This window comes from Triticum aestivum, chromosome 1B (genome assembly GCF_018294505.1).
Source record: "Triticum aestivum cultivar Chinese Spring chromosome 1B, IWGSC CS RefSeq v2.1, whole genome shotgun sequence".
NCBI lineage: Eukaryota > Viridiplantae > Streptophyta > Magnoliopsida > Poales > Poaceae > Triticum > Triticum aestivum.
The window spans coordinates 255,977,607-255,986,875 of record NC_057795.1 but is presented as its reverse complement, the minus strand read 5'-3'; positions in this window follow the sequence as shown (position 1 = coordinate 255,986,875).

Sequence of the window (9,269 nt, the reverse complement as noted above, 5' to 3'; positions counted from 1 at the left end):
GTCGGTGCGGGGTCGAGGCGGCGTCGGCGCGGCGTCCGGGCGGCGTCCGGGCGGCGAGGAGAGGGCGAGGGAGGGAGAGGGCGAGGGCGAGGGCGAGGGCTAGGGCAGCGGCGGTGGCGGCGGTGGATCGAGAGGGAGAGAACTGGTGAGGGGGATCGGGCGAAGGGGGATCGGGCGAAGGGGGGATTGGGCGAAGGGGGGCCACAATACTAATGGCGCACCTCACCGTGGTGCGCCATTAGCATGTCCATACTAATGGCGCACCTCACCGTGGTGCGCCATTAGTATTTTTTTTATTTCAACTCGAGCCAAAAGGTTATGTAGTACCAGAACCTATCTATGTCAAGCCCACTCTTCTAGCTCGACTGGTCAGCAGCCAGTTCTCACACCAGGAGGTCCTGGGTTCGACTCCCAGGCTCCACAAATTTTTTTTTAGCATTTAAAAAGCTGTTTGATACTTATTTATGTTTAAATATGTTCAAACTTGTTTAAATAATAACAGTAATATTTTTTTTATAAGACAGTAGCATTTAAAAAGCTGTTTGATACTAATTTTTTTTATAAGACGGTGCGCGGGGTGCGGGGGGTCGGCGGCGGCGGTTGAGTAGGGGAATCTAGGGTGTGGGGGGTCGGCGGCGGTGGCCGGTGGACTGGGGGGGTGCTCGGCAGCGACGGGGCCCGGATCTGGCGAGGTGGGATAGCGATCGAGATGGAGGGGGATCGAGATCGAGTGTCCATGAAATTTAAAAATATTCATGATAGTTCAAAAAGTACCCATGAAATACAATCGAGAAATGAAGGCTACGATTTAAATACAATCGATCTTAGCTAGCTATCTGTTCACAATCTTCTTGCCCTTCTTTTTCGCAAATGGAGGTCTTCTGTGGAACGGACGTCCTTTAGGTAGGGTGGTCCTGCTTCTTCTTGTGGTGTATGCTGCTACTTCATCATCGTCGTCATGTTTGATCCTCGGGTCACCGTACTTGTCGAAGTCTTGCTCATTGGCTACTCCATCCATTCTGATGATCTTCCTTTTGCCTCTCCTCACGACAACACGACTGGGCTTTGGCGGGTCGGTAATGAAGAAGCATTGGTCCACTTGGGAAGCCAGTACCCATGGCTCATTTTTCGCGGTGACGTTTGCGCCCGCGGTCTTGGATTTGGCTTCGGGTATAACCATGGTGGTGAAATACCGGTCTTCTTTTATGACGTTCTTGGCCCATCTGACACGGAACATCGGGACCTTCTCTCTAGCGTAGCTCAGCTCCCAGATCTCCTCGATCCTTCCGTAGTATATGTCCTTGTCGTTACCGGTGTAGGATTCCATCGTTACCCCGGAGTTCTGATAACCATCGCTCTTCATGTCCTTGGCCTCGGTGTAGAATGTGTAGCCGTTGATATCGTACGCCTCATAGGTCATCAGGTTGTGCTCGGCGCCCTGTGACAAGGCGAATATGAGTTGTTCTTCCGCGGAAGAATCCTCATGTAAAGGGTACGACAGAAGCTTATGCTTGAACCAACGCGTGAAACATGAGTTGTGCTCTTTGAGTGTATCTCCGTCCGTCCTCTGTTGGCCTCGGTCATTGTACGTCTTTTTAATAAAGGTTTTGTGCTCTACCACCCAAGGATCGACCACGTCTATGTGTTGTAGAGCGACTAGGTTTGCTCTTTCAAAGTCGGCGAGTCGACCCTCGAAGTCGACATGCATTTCGCGGCGACCCTCACGGTGACCCCATCCAGCGAGCCTGCCGAGGTGCCTGTTGACAGGTAGACCAACGGGGTTCTCGATGCCTAGATAATTCGTGTAGTAGGAGATGCACTCTTCGGTCAGAAAGCCCCTGGCTATGCTTCCTTCTGGACGTGACATGTTGCGAACGTATCCTTTGATGACACCATTCATCCTTTCGAACGGCATCATGCTGTGCAGGAACGTCGGCCCGAGTTGGATGATATCCTCCACTATATGGACCAGCAGATGCACCATAACGTCGATGAATGCGGGCGGGAAGTACATCTCAAGCTCGCATAGTATCACCACGATCTCTTCCTGTAGCCTTCTGAGTTGCCTCACGCCAATCGACTTCCGAGAGATGACGTCGAAGAAGTTGCATAGGCCAAATAGCGTTTCACGGACGTGCGCGTCCATGATCCCACGGATTGCAACTGGAAGTATCTGCGTCATCAGCACGTGACAGTCGTGAGACTTCATCCCGCTGAACTTATGCTTCGCTGGGTCTAGGTATCTGCTTATCTTCCCCGCGTAACCGTAAGGAAGTTTTACTCCTAGGAGGCAGGTGAAAAACTGCTCGATCTCCTCCTGACTTAGAGTGAAGCACGCGGGAGGGTAGTCATTTCCGGTCTTCTTGGCCTTTTTGCCTTTGCGACGACTTTCTGTGTCCTGCTTCGCCTCATCATCATCATCATCATCATCATCATCATCATCATCATCATCATCATATATAGCGTGAAGCTCCTGCCTGATGCCCATTGATTTCAAGTCTGCCCTTGCTTTCGGCCCATCTTTGGTCCTCTCTGGCATGTTGTTCAGGGTACCAAGCAGACTCTCGCACACGTTCCTCGTGATATGCATGACATCAAGGCTGTGAGGCACACGGTGGATCTTCCAGTACGGCAAGTCCCAGAAAACAGACCTCGTTTTCCATACCTTCAGCAGCGGCTCTGGTGCCTTTCGCTTCTTTCCCGGCTCTGGCGCCTTTTGCTTCTTTCCCGGCAGTGGGCAGTCTTTCCAATTTTTCAACAGCTTGTCTATTTCCTCGCCGCTCCTCGTACACGGGCGTTTTCAGGGTTCGGTTTCACCATTGAACAGATCCTTGCGTTTCCTCCACGGGTCATCGTCGCGAAGCCACCTTCGATGTCCCATGAACACGGTTTTCGAAGACCATCTCTATCTAGCTGGCGATACGTTGTGTCATCCATGCACCTTACGCATCCAGAAAATCCGTGGACTACCTGCCCCGCAAGATATCCGTAACCGAGATAGTCGTGCACCGTCGTGAGCAGTGCGGCTCTCATAGGGAAATATTCTTTCTCTGCGGTGTCCCACGTATTGGCTGGCGTTTTCCACAGCGTGTCAAGCTCCTCTTTCAGCAGCCCCAGATACAGATTGATGTCATTCCCTGGTTGTTTCGGCCCTTCAATTAGCATACTCATGTGAATGTACTTCCTCTTCATGCACAACCAGGGGGGAAGGTTGTACATCCACACAAACACAGGCCAGGTGCTATGTGTGCTTCTCTGGCTGCCAAACGGATTGACTCCATCGGTGCTCGCGCCCAGCACGATGTTCCTTGGATCGTTCCCAAATTCTGGGTATTCGAAGTTCAATGCTTGCCACTGGCTCGCATCCTTAGGGTGACTCAGCATCTTGTCTTTTTTATCTATCTCCGGATCATTTGCGTCATCTTCTCGCTTCTTCTCCTCCCTATCCGCGTGCCAACGCAGGAGCTTTGCTACCTTAGGATCCGCGAAATACCGCTGCAGATGAGGAGTGATCGGAAAGTACCACACCACTTTTCGAGGAGCTTTCTTCCTCTTCTTGTATCGAGTGACACCGCACACCGGACATATTGTAGACTCCACGTGCTCGTCCCTATAAATGATGCAATTGTTCATGAACACATGGTATTTCACGTGCGGTAAATCCAGAGGACACACGATTTTCTTTGCCTCCTCCAAACTGGTCGGGCACTTGTTCCCCTTGGGAAGACGTTCGTGCCAGAATGACATGTTCTCGTCGAAGCATGCGTCGGTCATTTTGTGTTTTACCTTCATCTCCAGAGCCATGAGCATTACTTTCAGGCGGGTATCCTCGGGCCTGCATCCTTCATACAACGGAGTAACCGCGTCTAACTCAAGTTGATCCATCTTGGCTTTCTCTCGGGCGGCAGCTCTTGCGTTATCCGTCTGCTTGAGAAGCAGCTCTTGAATATGAGGGTCCTGCACCCAGCCCATCGATGGTCCAACGTCGTCTGCTCCGCCGGCATCATCATCATGTCCTGCATCTTCTACATGATGACTGTGTACAGCATCACCGTCGTGATCATCTCCTGGGGATTCCTCGTCTTCTCGCCACCCCGAGCCGCGGTGGTTGTCTTGCTGCCCTTCCTCATTTCTTGCCCGGCCCCCATGAACGACTTCGTAGTCATCATCATCACCTTGCCACCGATAGCCATCCATGAAACCACGCAAGAGCAGGTGGTCCCGCACCTGCCCGGAATCCGGGTCCGCAGTAAGGCTATTCAGCTTGCATCTTCGACACGGACATCTTATCTCCGTCTCGTTCTTTTGAAGCATCTCGGCCTTCGCGGACCTCAAAAACCTATTCACGATGCCTTCGGTCATCGTGCGGACCATGGTCGCCTGCGGGGTAGAGCAAAACGATATTTTAGAACCAAGAAAAAATTTGGCATGACTTTCCCTAAAAATAGGACCAAAAAGAATGCTTAATGCCAAAATTCTCGCCGAAACGGAAATGAATCAACATTCCGGCAAAATATTGGCAACTATCGCATTTCAAATACCGGTACACCTCCAAACACAAACACATATGCAACACCACAAACATATGCAACACCACGAACATACATAGATCTAGCTAGGCCATAAAAAGTGCATGTGCACATTGTTTGTAGGGAGAACAACATAAATATAGCTTCCCCCCTTACTTACCTAGCAAAACAAGGTAACTTAACCACTTAATTTGAATGAATCTATGGTGGAAATGAGGTGAAAAAGAGGAGGCACCCGAGACAAGGAGGAGGCGGTGGAGAGAATGAAGTGGGGAGAAAGTGAGTGTGGGAGGAGAGGCTGTCCAAAATATCTTGTTGCTGCCCACTTACTAATGGCGCACCAGCAACAAATGCGCCATTAGTAATCCAGGTTACTAATGGCGCACCCCCTGGCGGTGCGCCATTAGAACTTCTGCAAAAAAAGGAATAAAAGCAATAATAAAAAAAATAACATTAGTGGCGCACCTCCTGGATGGTGCGCCATTACTAGTTACAACTAGTAATGGCGCACCACCAGGGGATGCGCCATTAGTATGTTTGGACAGGCGCACTAGTTCAAAAAAATAAAAATTTGGTACTAATGGCGCACCGTGGTCAGGGTGCGCCATTAGTAGTTTCAACACTAATGGCGCATCAGAGGGTGGTGCGCCATTAGTATATACTAATGGCGCACCACTTGTCTGGTGCGCCATTAGTGTCATTTCCATCTATAGCCCTTTTCCTACTAGTGTGTGGGAGGCCGGCTTCCAGCAGGCGGCCAGTTCCTCCCTCGAGGCCCGAGCACCACTAACCAGATAAGACGTCGTGTGGCTACAGTGATCTCCCACGAGGCGGCGGGACTATAGCCACACTCCATTGACCAAGCCTGCGTCATTAGCATCACGGCTATAATGATCAGCCACCAACCAGACCCGCCAGCGGCGGGGGCGGCCTGTCGGCTTCGTACCAGACTAGTCGGCGGGGCCCACCAGGCTGCGGGCCTCAGCTGCTGGCGGAGAAGCCGGCGACCAGAGACATTGACAGTCGGGTCCAGTACCCGGCCAGATTACCATTGTACCCCTGGGGGGTAGGCCTATATGAACCCCCTAGGGTACCCATGCAAAGGGTTCCCAACCTATTAGAACTAGCTTTCACCCTAGAGGAAGAAGAGAACTAGCCCTGCCTCCTTCTACCTCTAGCATACAGCTCGAGGAGCACCATTGTATTCACTAGTGCCTTAGTGATCATGCGGAGACCCCGCAGAGGGGGACTAGGGGTGTTATCTCCTAGGAGAGCCCCGAACCTGGGTAAAGTGCGCCGGCGTTCGTGTCTATGCCTCATCCCGCTTCCAGGCACCGGTGATATTCTACTTGCTCCCACCATGATAAGCCATCCTTTGGCATATGTCGCAACCAGCCCCCGACATTTAGGCAAGGGGGATCCATGTGAGCAGAAATGGAATCTTAAAGCGGAGATCCAATGCATATGTCACTCGGTGGAGAAGATGAATAGAAAGTTATGGAAAGAAGGAAATCAATGGACCATGGAGTTAATTGAGGAACTGGGTGGGAGAGTTAATTGGGGCCGATGAGTTAGAAGATGTGCATTCTGTACGCACCAGCATGTTGTGGTGATGGTGGGTGACCTGGTAACCGAAGGCTATGTGTGGGCGTGGGGCCTGGGAAATGATTGGGAGTGATTTTTTTCTTTTAGGGAAAATTACCTCAAGAGGTGGGCTGCATGAGATGTGACGTGGCTTCGTGTGATTGAATGCTGAGGTGTCTATGCTGCATGTTGAGATAAATCTAGTAGTGGGGGTGAAATTCTTAAGTATATAGGATGTACAACCCATTTCTCATTACTGATAGGCCATTTTCTGGGCAAGCCGAATGAAACTCTCCTCGTCTAGAAAGATTTGCAGCCCAGCAGGGCTGACAAAGCAAGTAGGCCTCGGTTGGATATTTCTTTTCAAAAAAGTAGAACTGGGCTAGCCATTTTTAGCAAGAAAAAACACAACTGGCCTCATGATGTGGTAAACATAAATAAAAACCTAGCTAGATGGGCCACAGCCCCCGCACAGCCCCGTTGTTACCCTGATCCGTTTCTAAAACAAGTATAAATAACAACTTCTTGTTCCTCAAAAAAAGTAAATAACAACTGCTTGACCTGCTGGGTCCCTGGTGTCAGCCGCTCGTTGTGTAGCTCTCTCGTTTATTGTCTACATTGACAATGGCGTGGGTCCTAGATATCCAACCATTAGGAGGAACCATTTTTTTGGGCTTAAAATAATGAGGCACTTGCTTGCGAACTGCCATGACCCAGGTGGGTGCCTACTATCATCCTCTCCACATACAGTCATCTCCTTGTTCCTCTCAGTTGTTGACGACGTTGACAACGCAAGAGGGCAGCACACCACGCACGGCGAGCAAACCAAGGCAGAGGACGATGGCGAGGCTTCGGACGGAATGAAAATGAGCCGTGGAAGATGCGCCAGTCCAATCACAGGCGGAGGGGAGTATGATGGTTGACTGTTTCCGGTGCGGGTGCGTGTTGGGGATGACATCGCTGGAGAATAGTAGGACGTGTGGGGGAATAGAGGGAGGGACTGGCCAACGTTTGAGGGTACAGTAGGGCGGCTGAAGTGCAGCCAGTCGTGGGAGGCGGGAGCAGGAGGAACCGACGGGGTGGTTTGGTTTGGGTGGCTGGAGGAAGAAGACAAAAGATAGAAGATATACGACGGATGTTGGCTGTTAATCCAATGGCTGGTAGGTAGAATCGTTTGTTGACTAGCTACTAAGTCGACACCACCTTGGATAGGATTTTTCCTCATGGGTCCCAAATGTCATAATCCAAATTTGTCACGGCCATGCAACCTTTCTTATGAAAATTTACAGCCCATTTGGTGTGCTAGTTCAAAATAGGTTTGTGGGTGTTGGTGGGGACTAATCACTTGGATTCTGTAATGCACGATGAGCTCAAGCAACCGGCGAGACTGATGTTATTTCCCTTGGTTGGGATTTGTTACAATATTTCTATCTTAAGTAAACAAATGAAAAGTCATTTGCCTTGTTTCAAACAAAATATGACAGTCACAGCTGAGTTGAAACCCATATTACAAACAGTACAAAAGAATGAGGGTTAATTGTTCATCAGGTTTAGACAAAACCCAGACTGAACATGCATGGCAATAACATCTAACCCAACCATGGTTTTTGGCAGTCACAAACAAATGGGTCGGTCTGATCCATAAAATCAATATCCGGTGCCAAAAAGTTTACTGCCATATGACGGAAAGTTGTTGTAAATAGAAGACGAGCACGTTCAGAAGCCCGTTTGTCGACCTGAAACTTGTTTTTTTGTTGTTCAACATATCCATCCGTGAGAAATTTCTTGTTGAAAAACTTAAGCCTCATGGACAATAGCAAACTTGCATTCAACAGGAAGAATGTGACGAAGTTTCTATTTGCCTGATTGGATGCATAACCTTCTATCGTTATTGTCCTCGGGCGAATGTCATGAGAAATGAGAAAATCCCGGTGCTTATTACGCTGCTGATTGGTTATATGTTTTTCTCCATGTGTTCCTGCCTACGTAGACATAAAGATAGAAAATAGTTAAAGTCTAAAAAAAGAGTATGTCGATAGAGCGACGGCTGAACGGTAATTCTAGTACAATATATATGGGCACGAAATAATCACCTTTATATACAAATTCTCCAAACATGGAAAGCATTGCAGCAAGCCAATAATTTTGTTCAAATCAATACTAAACATTTTGATATATAAGATCTTGACAGAGTCCAACACCATTGATAGGCTATCGATGGACGAACTCTTCATTGAGAATATAACATAATATTAGTATCCAAAGTGTAATCCAAGATGATATAAAACTTATGCACACAAATGAAAAATGCAGCTTGTGATTACAAAAGTGTAGATGATAATATACAGTACTTGAATAAGTGTGGAGCCAAACACCATGTTGTGATGTAGAAACGGATCACGGATTACACCCAAGGCCCCAAGATTAGGCGCAAAGACGACAGTTATTTGTGAATGTTTATAACATAATCAAGGAGTAACCTTTGAAGTGAAGGGGCATCTTTGATGATGAGTTGTTGTCCTTCAAAATAAGTTCCAATGCTTTTAAGTAGGCGACTTTATTTACACACAATTGATATGGATTCATATTCCCAAAACAATTACCAAGCGCTCTAGGGCAGGGCAACTAGAGTGGATGATGTTGTGCAGTGAGGCCTCCGATAGATCAAGCACCACAAGGGGAAGTCTTTTTAGTAGTGGGAGTCGAATCATTAGTACTAGATTGTCCGGTAGATGGCACCAGGCTATGGTGAGGGTGTGGAGAGAGGAGGAAAACCACAAGATGGACCACTGTGATGTGGGTACAAATACAAGGAGTTGGGATCGCGACATATATTTTTCGTAGTAATGGTAGAACTCAAGCTGCTGGAGTTTTTCAAATTTAGTGGATTTCAGCCAGGTGTCCACCGTGCAGGGTATGACCAACAGGTAGCGTGCCAGGATGCAGAGGCATTGAACGGGGCCCTGGTGGGAGGAGACGATGGCTCCGAGGAGATAAAAGTCAGGAAGGACAAATACCTGATGACAGTCGAGATTAAGAGGCGCGGTGCGCCAGAGAGTGCACCACCGAGATGCGAGACATTGTGTGCGGCGGCCATCCTTGGTGGGGAGAAGGGAGATGATCTCACCAAGGATGTCGTCCAGGAGATCACTGATG